Source organism: Tympanuchus pallidicinctus, unplaced genomic scaffold, assembly GCF_026119805.1.
Source record: "Tympanuchus pallidicinctus isolate F22 unplaced genomic scaffold, pur_lepc_1.0 scaffold5, whole genome shotgun sequence".
Lineage (NCBI taxonomy): Eukaryota > Metazoa > Chordata > Aves > Galliformes > Phasianidae > Tympanuchus > Tympanuchus pallidicinctus.
The window spans coordinates 73,297,690-73,318,143 of record NW_026294769.1 but is presented as its reverse complement, the minus strand read 5'-3'; the positions used below and the strand labels follow the sequence as shown (position 1 = coordinate 73,318,143).

Sequence of the window (20,454 nt, the reverse complement as noted above, 5' to 3'; positions counted from 1 at the left end):
GTTGACCCACAACAATTTCTTCTCAACTAAAATTCTTAAGAGAGATTACAAAGATGGTGTAGTGTCTGGAAGGCAAGATGTATGAGGAGCGGCTGCGGTCCTTTGGTTTGTTCAGCCCAGAGCAGAGCAGGCTGAGGGGAGGTCTCATGGCAACCTACAGCTCCTCACAAGGAGATGAGAGGCAGCTCTGAGCTCTGCTTTCTGGTGGAAGCAAGAGGAACTGAGGGAACAGCATGGAGAAGTGTCAGGGAAGAGTCATGTTGGATGCCCAGAAAATGTTCTTTACAAGAGAGTGGTTAGCATGGTGGGCTCCTCCTGCCAGTGGGCACAGCTCTGAGCTGCCAGAGTTCAAGGAGCATTTGGGCAGTGCTCTCAGACATAGGGTTTGGATTTGGAGTGGTCTTGTGTGGAGCCAGGAGTTGAACTTAATGATCCTTGTGAGTCATTTCCAACTCAGGATATTCTGTGATTCCATAGTTGAATTACTGAGTACAAACTAATCAAAACAAAACTGACCTAGGAGGCTATTCAGGGATATAGCTCTCTGCTGTTGCATTCCGTACAGGTGCATGGATCTTAAATTCCGTGTGTGGGATTGAAAGAAGAGAGTTTCTAATATCATTGTGCATTTGGAAAATTCTGAAAACAGTGAACAGCATTATTGTACTTCAGTATTTCCTTTTATCTGGAGAATGCAATGAATTTTGCCAGTTATTATCAAAATCTAATCCTAGAAAAGGTAACTGAATAGAAAACAAACCTTTGCCTTTCTAAAGATGGTAACCTGAGACCAGCTCCAATAGCAATTATTTGGTGGTTCACAGGAGTCTTGCTTTGTTTTTAGCTGAGGAGGTGCTGAAATTTCTCTACCTGATACTACTCTGGACAGTTTGCCTAGATTCTCTCTATAACCACTGGAGGGAGACAGACACTTTAGGGTACTGTATTTCTTTTCCCAAAGTAGGCCCCTGAATTGAGTCAGTAGAATCATGCTCTGAAGTCATGCCTATTTCTCTTCATTGACTACAAAGAGGGCTGAACCAGATCACCTGCTAGGATCAGGCTTGTAATACAACTTGTTGCATTTAAGTCCATGGTGAGCTGGCAGAAGGCAGAATATTGTAGTCAGATGATTCCTTACATATATATGGCAGCTCTTTCAATAAGTGATAATGCAAATATGAAGGAAAGATGCTAATATCTGAGATTAGTCATTGTAGTATATAAATAAAACAAAAATAATAAAACAAATAAAACAATAAACAATAAAAATAAAAGCAATAAAGGAACTGAAAAAGTCATAACATTGAATTTTAATGTAAGAATTGAAGATGATTTAAGGATATAATTTGATAACGTGTCTAGTGTGACCTATAGGGCTTAATAGAAGATTTGCAAAGTGAGTCATGAGAAGTTCTAATTTGCCCTGGTGGGCATCAAAATCTTGACAGTTTGGGGAAAAAAAAAGCTAAAGAAATGGAGACATTTTAAAACTTTTCTGTTTATTATTTTCAGGAGTGGAAATTGAATAGGTACCAGAATTAAAGTTATGCTTTGTTGGAAGCATCCAGCTTTGCCTTATAAAACACTGAGCTATTGCAGAGAATAATAAATAATAATGAAACAAAATCTCCGTTAATTATAATTTGCTTCATGAAGAATTCAGATGAAACATTAAAATAACAAGAAAGTTCCTTCATAAAGGAATTAATGCTCTGATAATACATTCATGAGACATTCTTTTTTATGGTAAAATAATGAACATCAGAATTTAGAACGAACAGTAAAAATCACTGAGTAGATAAATATTAAACACATCTTGTGGATTCATAGATTTTATAGGAAAAGACTATTTTATCATGAGCACATACCTTATATATTGTGTAATGCAAGGATACAGTAGATGTGTAACTGTGGGTAATACAGTCCAAAGTCAGTACAGTAGTGTTTGCAGAGCAAATTATCAGAAGTGCCATCTTGGATGGTGAAGACACAGCGCTGAAGATTCCAACTCTTCTTTGTTCATTGCATAATCCAGTGGGCCTGCTTGCTGTTTTTTCACATTCGCCTTGAATGTAGGCTCTATCAATCACCAAAGAATAAAAGGTTGCCAGCAGGCTGCCATTATTTTTGAAAGAAATTATACTTACCATAGAAAATGGAAAACAAATACATACAATGAAAGGAATGCTGTTTGTTAGATGTACTGTAGCACAGGATGGTAAGGAGTGATGTGTCATGCATCATTCTGGCTCAGGCACCAGAGCTGTGAACACAGCTCTGACGTTCATTCCATTGAAGGAAATGGCAGATATTGGAACAAAATTTGAAAACCATTGCACTGTATGTCATAGAACCATAGGATCATTAGGATTGGAAAAAGACCTCTAGATCATCTTGTCCAGCTATCAACTCATCACCATCATGTTATTAAACCATGTCCCTCAGTGCCACGTCTCCATGTTTATTGAATGCCTCCAGGGACAATGACTTCCCAGGGAAGTCTGTTCCAATGTATTGCCTCTCTTTCTGAGAAGAATTTGTTCCTAACATTCAACCTGGAACTCCCCAGCACAATTTAAGGCCATTACCTCTTGTCCTGGGAGAAGAGGTTGACCTTGCAAAAACCATCTCTCAGGTAGTTGTAGAAAGTGATAAGGTCTCCCCTGAGCATTCTTTCTCCAGACTAAACAATCCCAGCTCCCTCCGCTGCTCTTCGTAAGACTTGTGCTCCAGGTCCTTAGCCAGTTTTGTTGCCCTTCTTCAGACACACTCCAGGGTTGTAGTGAGGGGTATCAACCATAATATAAATTGAAGCATATTGCTTTAAACCTATATTCCTTATGGCTACTAGTCTAATTTTGGGAATACAATGTCTGCTATTAAAAGTGCATTCTTTCTATATTGGGACCTGTCTTAAAGTTAGATGTCCCTATTGCTTATTTTGAAATAAACCTCTCTTTTCTGATTCCACGCGAAATCAATATTTACCAGGTTTCCTTTTCAGTATGCTTCAGTACTGATTTTCTCCTCTGAGATCTTCTAACCATTTGTTGATACAGCCTTAAACTTACTGAGTTCAAAATACACAGTGTGAGCATGGCCCCAGAGGGGAAAGTGCAGCAGAAGAAACACTTTAAAAACTTTAATCCTACTTCTAAACTCATGCAACTGTTACTTAGGCTGGAAGACATTGAAATCAGTAGTGGTATTTCTTCTGGAAAGCCCAATAAGGACAACCCTTCACATAACAACTCTCCTGTGAAGAGGTTTGTTATCAGTCAGTCTGAGTCCAAGGGTCTGGAAAACAACAGAAGTTCATTCTGGGGAAGAAACAAAACCTCCAGCTGTTCTGAGCAGGAAAGGGAAGAGTTCAGTAAGAATTCATCCTTTGAACATTGTCTTTCTTTTTTGTTTCTCTTTCCTTGTATTTTCTTTCATTCTCATCCCCTTTCACTTTTCCAGTATCGAGTATGCACCCATCTATGAAAAAGTAAAAAGGGCTCCTTCTGCAAAGTACCATATGGCTGAGGTATAGCCTTAGGTGGTGAGCGTCACAGTGCATCTCTGAGAAAACAGAGATTTCTGCATTTGAGGTTTAATTAGGTAAGTGCCGTATAAGTGGAATCAATTTCTTTTTAAATACTATTTCCTCCCCCCTCCCCCCCCCAAAAAAAAAAGGAGATGAAGCTTGTCTAAAAGACAGACTGACTTGTATCATTGAGTAACCCCATCATTCTCATAATGATTGACGTCTCCTTCATCTTTACTGTTGGGACTAGCAGGAAATATGGTCTCCTGAGTTTTCACCATCCCTCTCACCCCAGTCTGCCCAGCATTCCTACTTCATTACTGCTGCTACAGACGTGTCTGTAGTCCGGGTTACACAGCACCATCTGTTACAGAGGAGGAAGAAGTTGTTTATTTCAAGATGCAGCTGCAATATAGCTTTTGTTTGGGGGGGAAGGGGAGAGGGGGGCAGAAAATACAGAGTTGTATGCTTTTAGATGCCCCTTAAAATAACAGACTTGGGTGTCATGCTGCAGAAATCTACCTCCAAACAAGTAAGTGTACAATACAGGGAAGGCAGGAAAAAAAAAATGCAGTGAGACTTAAGAGCATAGCCAGGCTGGGGCTTGTTGTTTCATTAGTCCATTTTGTAGACTAGCTCCATGCAGATAAAGTAACTAACTGTGTATGCTTGATAATCAATTGAAATGAAAAATTAAATGTGTTTAGTTGCATCACTGCAACTAGAAATTTAGTATCAATTTAAGCAATGACCATGTTGCAAAATGCTCTAGCATCATTGCTATTTATTAGACTTCCCCTAATTAGTGTTCTACTAGCCTAAGATTTATGGAGAGTGAAGGGCTGTGTGTGCTGAGGGCTTAATTTCACAGTGGCTGAAGAAAACATGTGTTTCCATGGATTATACCCCAAAACTTACAAATCTTCAAAAGAAAGTGAGGCTTAGCTTTATCTTCGGGTGACTTCATATCACTACACAGTAAGTATGGAGTAACACTGAGTGACTGTGACATATAAGAACCATGGGGAGATAACTGCAGTAGGCAGCCAGCCATAGCACTGGTGACACTCACGTATGACTGTCATACAATCACGAGTCACATCAGTCTCAACCTTTAGCCACAAAAGACTTCTAAATAGAGATTTGCAAAGTCTAATTTGAGATTATTCCGATGCTTCCAATTACTGTCAACTTCAGGTCAAGAGCAGAGCAGAGAACTGACTATAAATATTATGGATTTGTTATTTCTGTACTTGTTTACTTGTTTTGTTTTTCTTTTTTCCTTCAACTCCACTGTCATTCTGGTCATGAGAATGAATTTTGATGTCAGAGAGAGGAACTCCTACTTGGTTTGTGTGAGGGTTTGTAGGCTCACTGAATGTGCCAGCCAGTAACCAGGCTGAGAGCAGTGCCAGTACTCATTGCTAATCGTGTTCTAAGAAAACTTCAGTTGTGTCAGTTGGAGGAGGCTGCACATTAACAATCGCAATTATTCTGCATTTCAGGTAACTGAAAAAGTAGATAAATTCAGAGCCTCTTAACATTTCATGGATTCTTAGTAATTCCCTACAGTTTAGTCTCTTGTGTTTTTTCTGGACTATTTTTTCACTTCTATATTGAGCATGTCAAAGACCCCTTGAATTGTGATATCCAAGATCTAAATGTGTACCCCTTTTTTTATTCCTTTACCTTTTATTTCTTAGGCTTTTATCTCTAAAAAGGCTTATTTCATAGCTTCTCTCTGTGCCTGTAGCACTCAGTGTGTTCACAAAAAAGCAAACAAACAAACAAAAAAAACCACCTAAATGAACCAAACCAAAACCATCAAATTCACAAAGAAAGCTGACATACAAACAGAACTTTTTTCCAGAGTACGTTTTTATGAAGGTAGGCTTTTTTTCTTTTTACTAGTGGATGCAGCACTAGTGTAACTGGTCACTGATAAATTAATTAAAAAGAAAATATACAAGACAAATACTTAAAACCTTGTAGAAAGAGAGAGATAATAGAAAGGTACTTATTTTAGAAGGAAAGCATAAAAGAAGCAGGATTAAGATTAAATTCACTTAACTTTAAATAAGTTAACCTGAATCAGTTATCTCAGATTCCCTTTCAGGCTATTGTATTCTGTTGAACAGATCAAGTTAAAGGTGGGATGGAGACAGAATATTTCACCAGCACAGAGAGAAACATGGTCAGAGAGGTCAAAGTGAATATCATCTCAATTTTTCTTGCTCTCATTTATGAATAGGCAACTGAGGACCAAATTCAGGCAGAATGACGAGACATCCAAAAGATATAGCAGTGTTATATGTAAATATCAAAATGAATCATAGAGTCACTATGAACTCACTAACATATCTGTGATTGTCCACCATAAGCCTTTTCCCTAATACAAACAGACAAATAGATTATTATATTATCCCCTCTTATCCCCCTCTTATCCCCAGTGTCTCCTAAAACATCTGCTTTCCAATGGACATTTTTGCATTAATTTGTACTTAGTGCATAAGTGAAGCAACCATGTGAAGTGCACTTCCATTCAGTGATTCAGCCCTGGTGCCATATTTATGAGTAATGCCAACATATGTGTGTAAAAACATCATCAACTGAGTTAGTAATAGCTTGTGTTCAAATGATAGCAAACTAGCAATATATTGACATACATAGAGTTAATTAATTCTGTTTTAAATCAGTCTTATGTACAGCAATTTATTTCCAGCTCCAATCTTTATGAGAACATAAATTGTTGCTTTAATTCCAGTACTAAGAATTTTGTCCAGTCTGTCTGTCACCATTGCTAGAATCAATCTCTTTTGTTGCTGTTGTTGAAACACAAGAAAACAGGCAAATCCAAAATAGGTATTATTGCACCGAAATATCCGTCAGTATAAGACAGTAGCACTGCTACACAATGTACATAGTCCCATTATGTTTTTTCTGACAGAGGTCAGCTTTTCAACTCTCACTTTCTCTATCTCTGCCAAAACCAAGTTACACATCCAGAAATTCCCTTTAAGAAAAACACACAGCGTACAGTTCCAGATCCCTTAGCTGAAATAGTTGGAGTTTAATGCTAACCACGCTGTGCATCTTCTGTGGGCTTTTTAAGGATTATCAGCTCTACCTCCACTAACACGTGAGTGAGAAGTCAAGGGTTACCTTCACCTTTTACAGTTCTGATTTGCTTGTTTTATATTTAAAAGCTGCTACAAGGTGAAAGTCTGGTATTTCCCCATGGCTCTTGGCAGATTTTCAGGGATAGTGAAATAATAATGATACGCTGAATAGGTACTGAGTGATTTGCACACTAAGCAGTCTTGGCTACGTACTCAAGTGTTTAAGCATCTATCTCCTTGAAATTGTCTCTTCCCGCAACCAGACATATTTTAATCTGAGTCAGCATTTTTCTTTCTGGTAGTTAATCCAAGCTGAAAGTCAAATGTCTGTAATTCTGTGTGTTCCCAGAGGAACATAAGGTTTGCCAATTGGTGCAAGCTCATCAGGTCTGCTGTGCAGTCTCTATTAGTCTCCAGCACACGACGTCTTATCTGGCCAGTGTTTTATGTTTCTCATTTCTGTGTTAGCCCAAGTGCTTCCAAGAATAATGCAACTTATTCATAAAGTTCATTATCACTCTCTTTCCTCCATACTGCAGGAGCTGTCAAATGTGTCTGGGAGCTCTGTCTTTCTAGGGAAAGATTAGCAGTGACTGCTCAGGCCAAAAGTTATGTGGCTTGTTTCAGGGCAAGTGAGACTCTAGCACTCTGAAGATGGTGTAAGAAAGAGAAAATTCCAATGTAACCAATGGTGCCTCTATGTTTTTTATGTATAATGTCTCCAAATTGCCTCCATTATTGTAGAATTCTGATTTAAAAGATGCGTTGGGAGTGGTGTCCCTGCTTATCTTTGATGGCAGATTTTGTTTTTCACTCACTTGCCAAAGAATGTACAAAATATTCACCTTTTTGTTCCTAGTGGCAATAGGAGGAGCCCTCCTGTCCTGAAATGCCAGAAAATGTAATATATCTGTGCTATATTCTCTTTTTCTTAACTCCCATAAGTAACAGAATATCTCACTGTTAACCTAAAGCACCTCTACACTCAGGGCTGCCAGAGCTGCTAAACAGCCCCAAATTGTCTTTCAAAAATAAAGAGATTAATGAAGGAAAAGAGCTGCATCTTGTAGTTCATCATAGCTAGCATAGCTTAAAGTGCAAAGAATGCTCATGGATGGAGAAAAAAACTATGCTATTTTCTTTGGTCATTCAGTGCCATCTGTTCAACATCACTTAGATTTAGATTATTCATTTCTGGCAACATTCAAGGAAACAAAATGAACTGATAACCCTTCTGCCACTGCTATCTCACTTTGAGCTTCACTAGTCTGCATTTCTATCTTAGAATCATAGAATATCCCCAGTTCAAAGGGGCCCGCAAGTATCATAGAATCATGGAATGGTTTGGGTTGTAAGGGACCTTTAAGATTTCTAGTTCCAGCCCCCCTGCTGTAGGTAGGCATACTTACCTCTAGACTAGGTTGCTCAAAGCCCCATCCAGCCTGGCCTTGAATGCCTTCACAGTTGGGGCATCCACAATGTTTCTGGGCAGCCTCTTCCAGTGACTCACCGCCCTCACAGTAAAGAATTTCTTCCTAATACCTAATCTAAATCCACCCTCTTCCAATTAACAATTTCCCCTTGTCCTCAAGGATTATTGAATCCAGCTCCTGGCTCCTCACAGGACCACTGCCTTGGATAGAGTGTTGCAGAAGAAAATGGTTCCAGATAAGGTTGTTCAGTTTCTTATGGGATGATCATGAAGGACACCCAAACTGAGAAGAATTTTCTTTTAGAAGTAGGAGGACAGTGATTCTACAAAAATGATAATACGGACTGAAAACAAGCAAGCATGTTTTGGAGGAAGGAAGCGCCTTTGAGTTGCGACCTTGAGAAGAAGCAAAACCTTACTTTCAACTCTTTTTTGATTCATTTTCTTTCCTGACTTGCTTTTCGATAGTCTTGAAGGAGTTCTTTCCTTAACCTCATTTTGACTGGAGAGAAAGATTGCTTTTCTGGATGTCAGCTTCATATATATCTTTATACGTCATACCTTTTATTTGTAATCTATAGAATCATAGATTCATTTGGTTTGGAAGGGATCCTTAAAGGTCATCTAGTCCAGCTCCCTTGCACTGAACCAGGATGTCTATAGGTGGGACAATTAGAGACAGACTGAAAAAAACCTGTTTTGGTAGACACATGGGATAGCCTATATATACATGGTGAAAAATTTGTAGTGTGGTCAGTGTTAATAGTCAGTGGTACAAAGCAGAAGGTATAGAAAAATTGTTGAAAGCAGTGAACCTCTATGGAGCAAAATAATGGCCAGAGAAAAGCGAGTAAAATGTCAGTGAGTCTTTGGTGAATAACATTAGTCGTACATTTGTGCTTCATTTAGATCCTGCGGGCTCTTGTCAGTATTTACTGGAAGTACTTGTCAGAATCCAATTTTTATACCTCACACAGCTTCAAAAGAATTCATTCAGGGTTTGTGTCAACTCCACAACTCAAATAATAAGAATTTAGTGGAGGTTGAAAAGCAATTGAATTTTGGAGTAAATATTGTCATGTTATAGAACTCTGTAATGACTTTTCAATCATACAAAGAAGGGAAGAAGTGTGGTCAATTTATTCCAAAAAAGATTTTTCCCCTGTTTTCATCTGATAACATAATGCTCCTGAGATTTGCTACGTACTTGCTTTTGTCAAAGTAGGGCTTGTGATGTCATTATCTAATATTGCATTTATTCAACACCAGATAATTCAAAAATTCTTGAAGTTTAAGAATAACTCGCACATTCTTGCTACATCCTCTTGCTACATGCTACAAATAACAGTACTTGTTATTAAGGTGTTGGGGAAAATTATTTCTCTTCCCCTCCTTCCTGTATCATATATTGTGTGTCATGCCACAAACATAAAAATTCAGCTAGCACCATTGTGCTGCTTCAACTTTTATGTGCAGATTCTGACACTGCTACAGAATTCTTAATAGGTCTGCATGGCCTTATTCGATTCCACATTTCAGTTCAGTGAAGTTGAATCAAAGAGGGTTGCTGGGCCACAATGATGCAGTTAAGAGAATGCATGGAAGAAATATATGGTTAAATGACTATGAAGCAATATACCATGAAGTATGTCATCACTTTCTACCTAGCTTTTTTTTCTGGAAAAAAAAAAAAAAGCTTCTGTGTTATTAGATCTGTCCTGTTTTAAGAAGCTGTTGTTAAATTACAGTATAAGGAGAAATGACCAGTGTAAGTGAATAGAACAGCAGCTTTTTCTGCTGCGAGCATTGTACACTAGAAAAATGTCTAATATTTCTGTAACGAAAAGTGGGTATCATTTCCTTACAAAATTAGTGGGAAGGACTGTTTAAAAAGTGATGACTTTAGCTGATGGAAAAAGATTACTGAAGGCAAAATCTCATCATTTCACAGTACCTTTGCACAAAGGCCCAGGTAAAAGCATAAGCCTGGGAGATTCACAATGTCAGTAGTGCTGTTCCAAGACTCATCTGGTGTCTGATCAGTTTTAGATTGGAAGATGCAAGATGCACTGTGGTTTCTCTTAGAAGTCGTTTTGTAACTTCTGTCTTTTGTTTATACTTTTTTTTCTATCCCAAAAGGGTGTAATTGATCATTAATGTGTATAGTAATATAATGATGTCAGGTGCAGATAGAGGAAGGTGATCAGAAGGGAAGATATAAGTCCTGAAGCACAATCAAGGAGGAAGAGACTTATTTTTATGGCATGAACTGCACACAATTGCAGAGGAATATTATCTGAAAGGGCTAAATTTGATATGTATGTCAAAGGTTGTGATCTGTTGAATTCTGAGCAAAGCATATCAGCTATGTCTGGTAAATCTAAGAATTTTCTATAGCTCTTGGAATTAATATGCTCTGTATACGTGTCTTTATTCTCTGATATTACTGGAGACTAGAGGCAGAAAAAATGTAAACAAAGTTTTCTGCTCTTCTTTCAGCATTCTCTTGAGGGTTTTCAGAAGCAGAAAACTGAGATCCTCATGTCCAAATTGGTATGACCACTTTCAGCCTTGCAGATGAGTTTAGGTTCTTGATCACAAATGAGATGTTGTCTGTGGTCTGCTGCTATTAACAATGGAGTTAATTTATCTGAACGAATGTTCTCAAACAGGGAAGTCCATTGAGGTTAATGTCTATGAAAAAGTCTTAATGGCTGTATAAATTTGAAAAAGTTAAGAGCTATACCATCATAATTTATTTATGTAGTCTGATCTGTATAATCACATTTTATTAGAGCAAAGAAAGAGATGTCACTTGTTTCAAAACAACAGAAGATAGGATCAAGTTGTTTTTTCATTGTGGAAGATTTATCTTCCCATGAGACTAGCTGTTTAATTCACAGGCAGAATGAGCTAGAGTAAGTAAATAAGCAAAGTCTATGCAGCAATCTGTAAAGGAGTAAAAGATGTTTCTGAAGCCAAAGAGGGCTGTAGGATGGATCCATAGCTCAGGTCCCTACTGCAGCTTAAAGTCTCTCGGTGACAAAAGTAGCTCACCTGCCTGATAACTGTGGTTCCCAGTAAAATGATTGGTAAGCCTGCATGGTAGGATAATTTTATCAATTTGATGGTGGCAGCGGAATCTTTTCTCATTTATCTTTAATTTTCTGCCTTCTTCTTTTATGCGTGAGAAGAACCAGGTTAGATGTCCTTTCACTGGCTATGATCATCATAGCAGTGATTCACTGACGTGGACAGGCGAAGCCTGAAGTCACTTAAGATTCTACTTGCAAAGTTTCCAAAGATCTGCCCCGCTGTTATTTTTAATATATATATATATTTATTTTTTTTGCTGGAGTTTGTAATTTAGTTCAGCTGCACAGACTAACACAAGACTGCATGGTCCATGACTAGAACTCCTAGACTCAGCGTTACTTATTATTACTGTAGCAACTCATAAAGAAAACACTTCATTCAAAATATAAGCATGTGACAGAATTCAGAATCTTTTTCAATAAGTGAAAATAACTCATTTTTATCTTTGCTGAACCAGAAACATACATTAAGTTTGTTGGTTCACGGCCCAGCATATCTTGTAGCTAGTTTGTGTCTGGAGATCCTCTTGTTACACTCAAGAGCCAAGTCTGTAGTTTATCCGTTTCTAATTTAAATGTTTTTAGTGATGTTGAATATTTTCCCTGACTGCAAATCAAGATTCATAATTCCCAGTAGATTCAGAGCCTGCCAAGAGTAATGGCTTGTGCTGGTAGTCAAGTTTGCTTTCATATCAAACATATGGTGCTCTTTATCTGAGTCTTCAGAGACAAAGCTTGTCCAAAGTCTGCAGGATTTGATTAGGCTGCGTTCTTTCTCTCCCATATACAAGAACGTTTATGCACACACATAAACTCACACTCCTCTATCCTTCCCGTACATTTATGTTTGTATTCACACCCATACATTCCTCGTAAGGAGGAATGCCTTTGTGAGCAACTGACTTGAATCAGCCATTTACTTATTGATTGCCACAACACAGTTGTTGACTGCTTGGCTTGAATGACTGAGGACAGCACTAAGAAATCTGACTAGTTGATATTTCTGTAATGGCAGCATGTGGCTAAGGGAGCTCATGGGCCTTCCCTCTACTCACAGAATCACACAGAATCACAGAATCGCAAGGTTGGAAACGACCTGCAAGACCATCCAGTCCAACCAGCCTCCCATTCCTATTGGTACCACAAGCACTAAACCATCTCTTGTAGCTCCTCATCCAGGCGCCTCTTGAACACTGCCAGGGACGGCGACTCCACCACCTCCCTGGGCAGCCATTCCAGTACCTGACCACCCTTTGAGAGAAAAAGTTTCTCCTAATATCCAACCTAAACCTCCTCTGGTATAACTTCTGGCCGTTTCCTCAGGTCCTACTATTTGCCTGGGAGAAGAGGCCAGACCCTTTTGCACCACAACCTCCCTTCAGGAAGTTGTAGAGTGCAATGAGGAGAAAGTTGTAGAGTGCAATGAGGAGGAAGTTGTAGAGTGCAATAAGGAGTCTTTAACTCAAGAATCTTTACCTCTACTCAGCACTGGCAAGAAACATCTGAAATGTATCCAATGCTGTGCTCCCAAGACAAAAGAGACATGTGAACATACCTCTCCTCTCCTCTCCTCTCCTCTCCTCTCCTCTCCTCTCCTCTCCTCTCCTCTCCTCTCCTCTCCTCTCCTCTCCTCTCCTCTCCTCTCCTCTCCTCTCCTCTCCTCTCCTCTCCTCTCCTCTCCTCTCCTCTCCTCTCCTCTTTTTGGCCCTTTCCTAGACTCCTTCTAGGAGATCCCTGTCTTAATATTTATATAACGTTAAGATAAATATTATATTAAGATGTTTATATATATTAATATTATATTAATAATTCAGCTTCAAATACAAATTTGATATAATACAAATCTCCTCTCATCTTTTCTGCCTTCCCCTTCCCCTTCCTGTTTCCCTTCCCTTCCCTCCTCTCTACTTCTTTGCTCTTTTTACTAATCTCTTTTCTCTTTTTCTGTTTATTTTCTTTCCACTTTACCTTCAGCCCTTCCTCTTCAGAGAAAGATTTTTAAATGTTAAGAGTGAACAGGAAAGTCAGAATGGTTCCGAAGTGGATGGAAAGTTTATATGATTACCATTCACTGTCACCTTTTCAGAGCCTTTCAACACATCAAACTCTAGCAAATATGTTTTGGATATTAGAAGAATTTCTATTAGTGAAAATATATAGCAACATTTATGTGTCCCCAGAGTATGTTTCTGCATCATCCTGAGTATCCCTCTGTAGATAATGCATGTCAATAGCAGCCAGTGAAATCTAAGTCATTCTGAAGTTGATGTTTTTATTCAAGTGACCCTCACCCTGAAAATCTACTGGCTGTATTGATTAGATCTGTAATTAGTATAATAGGAGCCCTGTAATTATATAGGGGGCATTATTCTCAGGGGAAGACTTTCACACCTTAATTTAGCTGAGATGAACTGAGATGAATGTCATCTTCAGAATACCCTTTGTTATTAAAGAGTGTTTCTGGTAGCTCTTTGTAGTGTTTATGTGAATACAAGGCAATATCTTCTATGCTTCGTATTATATGTAGCACAGCACACAAAAGATGTTTCATTTCAAAATATTATTTAAATAATATTTCACTGTGAACGATTTTAATAATTGGCATAAATAATATGCGCATGTTGGGTGGAGGGGTCTGATCTCTGTTCTTTTTTGACATTGTCTTGATTTGCAATAAAGCGTAATTTAAACAGGATGCTTCTAAAGCTTTCAGCATCAACAGGAAAGTTGCTGTCAGTTATGGGTTTGATAATATTAACGGACAATTTTTCCATCTCTTCCCTTTTCTTTGATACCAAGTAGCCAGATTTTCTCGCAAAGCGTATGTATGAGCAAAGAATTGCAAGCAGAATAAACACAGTCACTACAAAGGTTTGTTTCTACTTTTAACAGTGATGTTTATTACAGACAGCCAGAGCTGGCTTATAGGGCAGTGAATGCAAAAATACAATTTGCCTAACCTCAGAAATCTATAGTAGTTGAAGGCCTATAGTACTCTTTGAGTACTCATCCCAGGAGGCTTCTGTTAAACCAATTACAGAAAAACATGCACTTAAAAAATAGTAATATAAAAAAAACCTCTTCATTTACATTAGCTTACATTAGCTGTTTATATTAGTTGATGTAAACTTTTTATTCCGCAGACATCTACACATGATATGGTAGTTCATCCCATCAAATGAAGGGACCTACTGGCTTCTTTGTGAAGAGAAATGGAAAACAGACAAATATTTCTGAGATACATTCTCTTCAGTGAAATACATCAATGTCACACTTCAGCTTCTTTGTGTATATTAGAGGAAAATGTATTTCCAAAACTAAACTCACTTTCCTCACGGTATAGGAAAGACTGGTGTTGAAGAGAACACAAAATCCACTCATTTATGTGCTACGTTACAGTATACTGTTTTCTTTATAAATCTGATTTGTCTCTACATTCATCTTGTCCACCTGTTGCAAAATTATTTGAGACTAGAATCAGTGAAAATGTGTCTTTCTGAGACTGTGTCTACTTCACTCTCAACTGCGCATTTTGGGATCGCCTTGAGCAGTCACCCTTCCATTAGAAACAACTTTACATGTGCAAATCTCTGGGAATCCCACAAATACTTATCAGTTATTCTTGCTTTTGCAGAGTCTGTGATCACCCCGTGAAGTGGAATGGATTCTCAAGGCATTTCACATTCATTCCCTATGTCAGTGTCTGCTTTGCTGATCACGGTGTGTTGAAACTGCTATAACCAACAAACACTAATTGTATGGAAGAAAAGCTAAGTTTAATGCCATGTATCAGTATAATTGTGAATAAGTTTTCCTGCTATTTTTTTTTTTAACCCCTAGTTGAAAACATGTTTTACCGAGCGTTTTGGATTTTAATTGTGCCACCTTTGTATCTGGAGAATGTTATTTTTTTGCCTCCAGATCTGATGTTCTGTGCGTTGTAACATACATAGCTGAGAATTTATTTTTATTGTTTGTGTTTTTAACATTCTCCTGACTTCTAGCTCTGCTCATTAGAAACTATGAAAGTCAATGTGCTTTGTTTGACTCTTCTGTGATTATTTTTGTATATTTTAAATAGAATCCAGCTCAGATTCTCATTTCTGTGCACTGCTGCTTTATAATTTGCTCTGGCAAATATGAGCTAAATTATTTCAAAATTACATGAGTAAATTACAAACAATCAGCAAGATACTTATTGGATTCTATGACTGTATACTTACTTGATACCACTGTAAGCATAGAACATATTTATTTATTTATAAGAAACACTAGTGAAAGAGCAAGACAAACATTAAGACATACTGTGATCTCTTCTTTGAAAATGATCTGTAATGTGTTAAAAAAGTCAAGCAATGCATTTCATGAAAAATATAAAATTCTGTATTTGATTTGATCTCATAGGTTTCAACACATTCACCATTTGGGATTTTGTTCCATTTTCACGCACAATATATTCTGCTGAAAACATGATTGAAAATGCCATTTAAATTCATCTTTAAATGTGTCATGTATTATAAATGCAGTTCTCCTCCAGTAAATAAAGCATTTCAAAAGTGGTTTTAATTAAAATGTCATAGGAAGTATTGAAGAGATTTTCACAAAATGATATGGTTTTTTATTCTTCATGAAAAGTCACATCTTTTACCAAAGCAGTGTCTCACCATAAAATACAGTACAGCAAAATACATTATAATAAAATAAGCTAGCTCTCAATGAAATGTGGGTTTGATTACTATGAAGGTTTAGAAAAGAATAACAAATAATAAGGTATATTCTTACCTGCACAGATTTAAATTACATGCTTCCTTACTAAAAAGCTAAAATAGTAAAGGTTAAGCGTTGAAAATGCTCAGCAAAATCTTGCAGGTACTTAAGCTCATTCAGGGTCAGAAGTGCAAAGCTTAATTAGGTTTGGGAGGGAAACAGAAGTCAGAGTTTTGGGGTTGTTGTCCTTGCTGGGTTTTGTTTGCTTGTTTGTACTCTTTTCATCTATCCAGCAAAGTCAACATAACTGGATCATTATAATATTATTGTTCCAGTTGAAAGGGACCTGAAAGGTCATCTAGTCCAAACACTTGTTATTATGAAAAGCATAGTAATAGGATGATAGTTTTTTCGTTTTTTTTTTCCAAGCAAGTTGAGTATTGTTCTGAAATTACAAATGTTACCTGCTGCTCTACCTTCGCACAGAGTGTTTGCTGTTGAAGTGGAGCTCCCTGTTTATTTCCAGCACAACCTGTGGGCTGCCACTATCAGCAAAACTGGCAAATTCTCTAGTGATGAAAATGATTTTCATCTAGTCACTAAGAGCTGAAGTGAACCTAGCTCAAAGCTGATTGCAAGCAAATATTTTGGGAGCCTCAAGTTGCATTTGAACAAGAGATTCCAAATGAAAATCCCTGCCCATTCACTAATCCCATTCATTAGAGGCTCGGTGATTACCTCATTAGTATGATGCAGTGCAGAAACTGGTGGAGCTTACAACGAGCCAGCTAACACAGCTGATGCATTTGGCACAAATGACTCAGGTAAAGTATTTCTCTGCTGAAACTATAGATGCTTTCTGGCTTAGAAAAAGCATGAAGAATCCACATCGTAACATAACATATTATAGACTTTATTTTAATAGCAGATGCTAGTTTAATATATATATTCCATTATGTTGCTATAAAACAGTATGTTCTTGAAGAATGTATGTTTCTCTTCCCACATCACAAGCACATTTGCCTTCTCCTACCTCATAGCAAATATATCCAACAAAGCTGTTAAACAGCTGTTTATGCTGTTCATGTTGGTGCCCCTTTATATGAAAATATTGTGGGCACACGGGCACAGTTTTATTCTTTTTTTTTAAAAGAACATACAAACAAACACCAAACTCAACACCTCCCAGAAGCAGGAGCTTCAGTTTGGACATATCCCCCTGACAAACCCTGGAGAGGGGGTTAGTGTGAAAACGGAAAAATCCTAACAAAGCTGTTTTTCATGGGCTCTGTAAGCTGGCAACAGAGGAAAAAAACTTAAAAATCTTAATGAAAGAAATTAAAAGCAGGCATAGCAGAAACAGAGCAAGCTAAACACCAAATTCAATTATTAAGTTGTCAAGTCCTCTTATTTAGAAGAGGAATAGGAAACAGTTTTTGTCTTATGGGCAAGTGTGAGCAAGATAAAAGAGTCTTGTATGGCATGTTGGTTACTGTCACCTAGATAAGCCATTCAGAAGCCAGTAAAATTTCTCAGATCTGAAGTCTTTAGAAAGGTGAGCTCTTCCCCAAAGACAGGTCTGTAGAGGTGTCACAGCTGGAACAGCTGTACCTACCATTAATCATTCAACAAATTTTTGACCTTTTGGCAATGCATTTTTATAGGATGCATAAATCAGTTGTCCTGGGAATATGATTGCTTAAGCTAGCCAGAAGGAAGTCCTGAGGAGCTTTATATGTCTTAACCCACACAGTGCTGGACATAAAAACCATTCTACAAATTCACCTCAAGGTTCTGTATCACCTGGCATTCAGTTTCCAACAGTGGACATAAATAGGCACCTAAAGAATGGAAAGTGTACCTATGATAATTTCTCCCTAATAGTCACTCAGTCTTTATTCTTAATTTCTCTGTGATGGGAATTTGATGAGTTGATGGTTAGACTAAATGATTTTAATGGTCTTTTCCAACCTTAATGATTCCATGATTCTTTGATTTCCTGATGGGTAATGTATCCTGTGTAGGAGAAAGGAATTTCACAGATCTGCTACTTACTATGAAAACTAAAACACGAACAAAACTCTCTCCTTTTTCAGTTTAAACTTGTGCTCCTACTGCTATCATGTAATGTGTTTTTCTCATAATTCTTTACTATGAGAGTAGTGAGGTGCTGTAAAAGGCTGCCCAGAGAAGTTATGGATGCCCCATCCCTGGATTTGTTCAAGACCAGATTGGATAGGGCTCTGGGCAGTCTGGTCTAGTATTAAATGTGGAGGTTGGTCTGGGCAGCCTGGTCTAGTATTAAATGTGGAGGTTGGTGGCCCTGCATGTGGCAGAGGAGTTGGAGATTCACAGTCCTTGAGGTCCCTTCGAACCCAAGCCATTCTTTGATTCTATGATTCTATTTCTCCCTTCCATCAAAAAATGTGGTTACCAATCTGTCTTAATACACTCTTGCCATCCCATACAGAATCGCAGAATCCCATCCTGATTTTTCAGACTTCTGTTACATACTCTCTAGTACATGAACATGGTGTGAACAGGATCAGCCAGCTTGTCCTTTTCCTTTTGGAGTTGCATCACTTGCTTTATCTCCCTGACTTATTCTTACAGTCAGTTATAGAGAGATCCTAAACAGTAGTTTTAAACTATATACCTGATTTTCAGACATTTACTAACTGGAAGGAGTTCAATCTGTTCTCTGTGTTGTTTTGTGGTAACAAAGCACCTCTTATCTCTTGAATATGGTATATTTTGATCCAAAGCCAATTTAAGTTATAGGAAATAAAAGATGGTCTATTTTGATCATCAGCTCTGATAATTTCTTCGGTGATAATTTATCATTCCTCAGAGAAAGAGGAATGGAAATGGCAGTGGTTGATGCAGTTCTCCACTTCAGTACTTCATGCTTCTAAGAACATACAGAGAAAAATTGAAGAACAGTAGGGCAGGTCATCTCATCACTCCCTAACAACTTATTAATCTACAGTTTTGTAGGGTCCACAAGACACTGAAAATGGTTGCAATTCATCCATTTGGTATTAGTGTGTTAACCCAAGTAATTAGGTGCAGCCTCTTCCAAAGCAGCAGCCCAGAGCACATTAATGATCCCACACATGGCACCTGAACCATGTTTCTCAGGCTTTCATTCACCACAGGCTACCGTTCTGTGAAGCTGAGTGGAACCTAATTAAACTACAAAGAAATATGGCTATAATTGGTCTGGAGCAGCTTAGTAAAATGTAATAAGGGAGTTTAATTGGCTTCTTCTTTGTATTACTGATTCTAAATTTTGTCATTTGCTGTGGACAGTGGACCGGCTTTTCTTTACTCTGCCATGGAAAGAATATGAATAAAACATACGACGATGAGAGGTAATCTGTACATGCAGAAATGGCAAACATTGATAGTTTCACAATAAAAGTCAGGTTTCCCTCAACGTTGTATGCTGCTGACAATGGAAATGTCTATTTTAAGAGTTTCAAATGACATTTAGGAAATAAATTAAGACACTGCTGTTCTGTAACCTTAGTTCCAGTGAATTATAGCTAATGCCAAATCCCTGCTTATCATAGCTAGCAATTGTAGGGACTTGCACAAAAGTAAATAAAGACTTACCAAAGTGAACATGTTAGGTTTTTTGGTTGATACAAGCAGAGCAAGGAAGCCCACTATGGTGACATTACAGGAAATGTGTAAGAAATTGAGTATTTAGAAGATTCACTGTACTGATTTCTCTACTAACTATGCTGGGATTTAGAAAGACCTCTTCACCTCACTGTAACACTTCTGTACCACCATTCCCATGGTACAGCCCTTAAGTGGCAAAGAGGTTCTTTTTGGACAGACTATGAGACACAAATGACATTATTAAAGCTTTATTACTTCTATGTGATTTACAATATAGAGCTGATACATCTATCGGAGTCACACTTCCCCTTTCAGCTTGAAATCACCTGAAATTGGTTAACTGGCTATTCGAAACAGCAAACCAAAGCCTTGCAAATCACATCTCTAGCTTTTTGGCTAAACTAATAAGATTGCTAAAATCTATGTTGGAAGGCCTTGAAGACCCTGGAGTGGAAATAGATTTTTCCTGCGAAAGTTTTTGTAAGATTAAAATAGCTCGATGGAGCTTAGTGGTGTGAGAGATTACTACCATCACCTTAATGCCATTCAGATGGTAGAATTCCTCTCACCTTTTCCTAAGTGTTAAAAACACTTTTTTTCCAAGCACTTCCAGTAAGAAAGCCTCTACCAGCTCCCTGAGGAAATTACTCCATGCCCCAATTGAAATCACTTTTGAAAATATTTTGTTTGAATTTTCAATTTTGTGATTACAGCTTCTGCCTGGTTGGTTTGCAACCTGAAGTCATCTCTCCCCCCCCCAGGAATAACACCAGTACAGTAGGCTATAGTGAGTATTCTCTGGGCTGGGTCTTTTTATTTCATGGGAAAATGTCACTGAGTTCATGGCAGGCAACGGTGGAGCCTCCTTTTTTTTTCCCTTCTTTTTTCAGGGTTAGGCTGGATGGGGCCCTGGGAGGCCTGATCTAGTGCTTGATCTTG

General features: G+C 38.0%; 1 protein-coding gene across 7 annotated transcripts in view; it reads left to right on the top strand.

The window, feature by feature from the left end:
* Window positions 1-18,600, top strand: part of TSNARE1 (t-SNARE domain containing 1) — a 464,710-nt gene extending 446,110 nt beyond the window's left edge. For all 7 annotated transcript variants that reach the window (XM_052704284.1, XM_052704288.1, XM_052704285.1 and 4 more), the window contains one exon: window positions 14,813-18,600. The gene's annotated coding sequence lies outside the window, so the exon portion shown is untranslated. The remainder of the gene's footprint in view (window positions 1-14,812) is intronic.
* The last annotated feature ends 1,854 nt before the right edge of the window (window positions 18,601-20,454 follow it).